This window comes from Arachis ipaensis, chromosome B06 (assembly GCF_000816755.2).
Source record: "Arachis ipaensis cultivar K30076 chromosome B06, Araip1.1, whole genome shotgun sequence".
Classification (NCBI taxonomy): domain Eukaryota; kingdom Viridiplantae; phylum Streptophyta; class Magnoliopsida; order Fabales; family Fabaceae; genus Arachis; species Arachis ipaensis.
The window spans coordinates 127,440,460-127,445,076 of record NC_029790.2 but is presented as its reverse complement, the minus strand read 5'-3'; positions in this window follow the sequence as shown (position 1 = coordinate 127,445,076).

Here is a 4,617-nt window from a genome sequence, read left to right as displayed (position 1 = left end):
TATTAATTATGAAAAAAATGATAAAAGATAGCCTTGTTAAAAGTTCAAATCTTTAAATATGAAACTCTCGTAAACATAACGACAATTTACCCATTTAAAATAAATAAATAAAAAATTTACTCAATTATAACAATTAAAAATTGGTTATTTATTTGTTCTGATTCATTTCTATATAATTCATTGTAACTTTTCACGTTTTACAATTAACACATAAACCGCGGTAAGTTCTAATGGTTTATGAAAAAAGCATCATAAATATAAATTGTGATAACTTTTCACGATTTATAAAGAATTCAGTTTGGGCATAAACCGTCGTAACCTCCCACAAATTTTGAGTACCTATATATATACATTGACCAAGAAGTTAGTTATACTATTTTAGTCGTATCAATATTTTTATATTGGATGTTCCATATGTGTCAAAGTTTTGTGGATGTTATATATCTTCCTTAGTTATACTATTTTCACTTAAAAAAATTATAGGACTACATGTTTGTTGGCGTTATCTTTAGGAATATCAAATAAAAGTAAATAAAATAATTTCGTGTTAACTAATGTCATTATGTAATACTGGTGTTTGAAAAATCAGACTATTACCATTAAAAGAGGAGAACTATTAGCACGTTTATTATATTGATTTGTGTGTCTATTATTATTATTATTATTATAGAAAATTTAAAATAAAGATGAAAAATAACAAATGTGAATTTCCATATATAAAAATTTTAACTATATATACATATATACTTTTACATTGTACACAAATTTTATTCATAATTTTTTTTATTAGTGATTCAATAGAATAGTATAAAATTATATCAAATCTAATTGTTCAATAATAATTAAATGCGTATTTAATTAAGGCGAATTCTTTCATGTATAATGGGAGACAATTCCACACCTATAAAAATGTGCTGGAAATAGTTGGTGTATGACAAGTGTCCAAAACAGTGAAATTGTCTAAAATTTTTCACGTGATAGGTTAAGTTAATAGTTTGTTAATGTTAGAAAGTTCCGAGTAATTAATGTGGGATAATCAATGGACTTATAAATGGGCTTTTTTTGGTGCAAGGTAAATGAATCCGAATTTTTGGACGAAGTTAAATAGTTTTTACAAATTTTTAATTAGTTTGTTATTTTTTGGACGTTGAGATTTAATTGGGTTTGTGAACATGTGTATATTCAAAGGCTTGAGTTACACACTAAGTGGGCCAAAGGATATCTGACCCATATTTTTAGTAGATTTTGAGTTAGGAAAAAAAAAATATATATATATATATATCTTTCAAAGATATATGAAAATAAAAATATACCTTTTATAAATATATTTGAAATTGATATAAATTTGTTGCACTCATGTAATTTATGAGGAGTTTATTAGTTTTATTTTGTATAAACAAAATTTGAGTATCTAATTTAAATAATTAGTGGTTAAAACGAATTTAATGAATGAAGTTATAGTTGATAATGTATTTCTAAAGGTGAGTAATTTGGAATTTTCAAAATTAGGATTTAAGATTCAGATTTAGAATTTATAATTTAGAATTTAAATAATTCACAAGAATCATGAATACAAACTATATAATATAACACTTGACAATAAAATTAATAACTGTAAACCATATATTACTATTTGTGAATCGAAAACCTATAATCATAAACACTAAATCCTAAAGTATAAACAATAATTTTGTTAAAGATAAACTGTAAATTCTATTTTGTAAATCATGAATCCAATAACTTAAATAATCACTAAATTATAAATCGTAAATTGATATATTGTAAATCCATAAACCATAACACATAAATCATAATTTGTAAACCTTAATTCATATATAGTAAAACATAAATCTTATGCATAAAATTTTAAATTCAAATCTTTAAATTTGTGAATTCTTTTTTTATATTAATTTAATATTTAAAATGTAGGATATAAAATTATGTTGTATCATTTGTTGTGCGTGTTGTTCTCTTATGAAAAGTAATTGTGTGGTTTATATTTTGATTTGTGTAGCTATTGTAATTGAGTAGTATAATGAGTAATTAACGTAGGTAGTTGAACGTGTGTATTGTTTTATTTTGTATAATGAAGGTTATATATATTTTTAGAGTAATTACTCAAATCAGTTCTCAAGAATTTTAAAAATGGATATTTTAATTCTTAAGAAAAATTAATACATAGATCAATCTTTAAGGTGTTACTCTAGTAGATAAATCAGTTCCCAATTCATTTTTCGACAGAATAACTACCCAGATCAGTCCTCAAAGATTTTAAAAATAGACATTTTAATCCCAAAAAAAAAATTAATGTACAAATCAATCCCAACGTTTTTTTCTATACAAAAAATTATAGTACAATATTATTAGGCAATTAATACTAATACTAATAATTATTTTATTTTATTTTATTTTTGGACGAAGGACTATTATGTCTAACGAAAAAAACGTTGGAGATTGATTTGTACATTAATTTTTTTGGAGACTAAAATGTCAATTTTTAAAATCTTTGGGGACTGATTTGAATAGTTACTCTGTCGAAAAATGAACTGGGGACTGATTTGTCTGCCGGAGTAAAACCTTGGAGATTGATCCGTGTATTAATTTTTCTTAGAAACTAAAATGTTCATTTTTAAAATTATTAAAGACTAATTTGGGTAATTACTCATATTTTTATTTTCGTTTAATAGTTTATATATATGGACCAGGCATATTATGTAGCAAAATTATTTAGGTGTGTGCACTTCCAAGTTCCAACTAGGGGTGTGCATGGCCTGGCCCGACCCGAAGATTCGGTCCGGTCCCGAACACTTTAAGGCTATTTTGGTGTGATTTCACTGGGTTTAAGATCGAGTAAGGGTCTCAAAAAATAGACTCGGTCATTATTTCGGGTCGGGTCCGGGTTATAGTTCATGTCACCCGAACTCGACCCGGTGGTCCGGTCATCATACACAATTAATATTTTGTGTTATTAGTGATGGATGATGGCTATTCTTATGTGGAATTTAAGTATTGTAAATATTAATATTTTGTATTATTAGTTATTATAAGTCTATAAGTTAATGTTTTATGTTTAAAATACATAAGATTTTAGACTAATGCATAATATTGTGTTATTTGTATTGATTTAAATATTTGGTGTTATTAGACAATATTAGTATTGATTATGGTTATACTTTAATTTTAGAGAAGAGTTGGTTCTTTTATATTTTTCTAAGTGAATTTTACCATGTCAAATAATAGTTGGAGTCTTGAAAATTTAGATATTTTCACATGCTAGCTTATAAGAAGGTATCAAGGTAATATAATGTTAACGGCCCGATTTTCACCCGGTTTTAACCCAGTATAATCGTGGCCCGAAAGTGTATAGATTTCATCGGGTCTAGGACCGAATTCGGGTCTAATAATAGGTCCAGTATATATTTCGGGTCGGATCTGGGTCACATCAAACCCGGTTTCACCCCATCCCATGCACACCCCTAGTTCCAACTGTGAACCTTAAAGAGTTCTGTCAACCCATATACACTTATTATCTAGGGGTCTATTAGTCATAGTAGTAGAAATCTTTCAAAACACCTCAATAGAGTTTTTTTTTTATTGAATTTTTTAATACATTTTTTTCATTTTCTCCCGCATGTTTTTGTTCAAATCCTAGCAACCACAAAGTCCACTAAATTTTTAGCTCCTACAATTTATAAGAATCATTCCACTTATGCAAAAGGCTCAATAAAACGATACCCAACTAAAATTCATACTAATTAACTTTCTTTAGTCTAGTTAATATAAGCTAATAATGTTCCCATGTCACGTGAAGTTAGTAGTAATTTTTAACTCAGAAGGAGACCATTGCTACAACTTGTCACATCTGTTTTTTAAGTCATACACTTGTTGCACACTACTAACTCTACGCTATTTTTATACATGTAAAAGCCACAACACTTTTTACACAGGAGACTTCGTCATTAAGTAATTAATTTAATTTTTAGCATCTACTTAGGTGCAACATCAAATTTTTTTAAAAAGTTATCATACTATGTTAGTACTGTTCAACAAAAAGAAAAAAAAAATCATTATTTTATTAATATATAGAGAGAAAAAAAACTGACATAGTGTTACATGTTTTAACGTTTTGTAATTATTGGCATATTCTTAAATTTTTATTGATTAATTATTATGACGATGTTGGATGGCGACATGCCAGTTACCTTGAGAGGATTGGCTTCTTAACTAAATAGTAAAAAGATCACGCACAACTTATCGTTATCTAAAGTACAACTGTATGACAGCTTAGCCCTTAGAATGAGCAAAATAAAATCTCCAATTTAACAGATTCTTTGCTCTTCTCTTACCTCCCCTCTAAGAAAGGCTATATTGAAGAAAGAAGAGAAGGTAGCCAGTAAAAAAATTAAGGCTTTGTTTGGATATAGGAAAGAAAATAAGAAGAAAGAAAATAAAAAAAAAGTAGAGTTATTTGTGTGTTGTTTGGATGAAGAGAAAATGAATAGAAAGAAAATAGAGAGAAAAATTTCTTTTGTTTGGATGAGAAGAAAAGTGAGAAGAAAAAAAATCATAATGGTATAAAGTTACATTAATACCCTTATAATAAAATAAACTATAAAT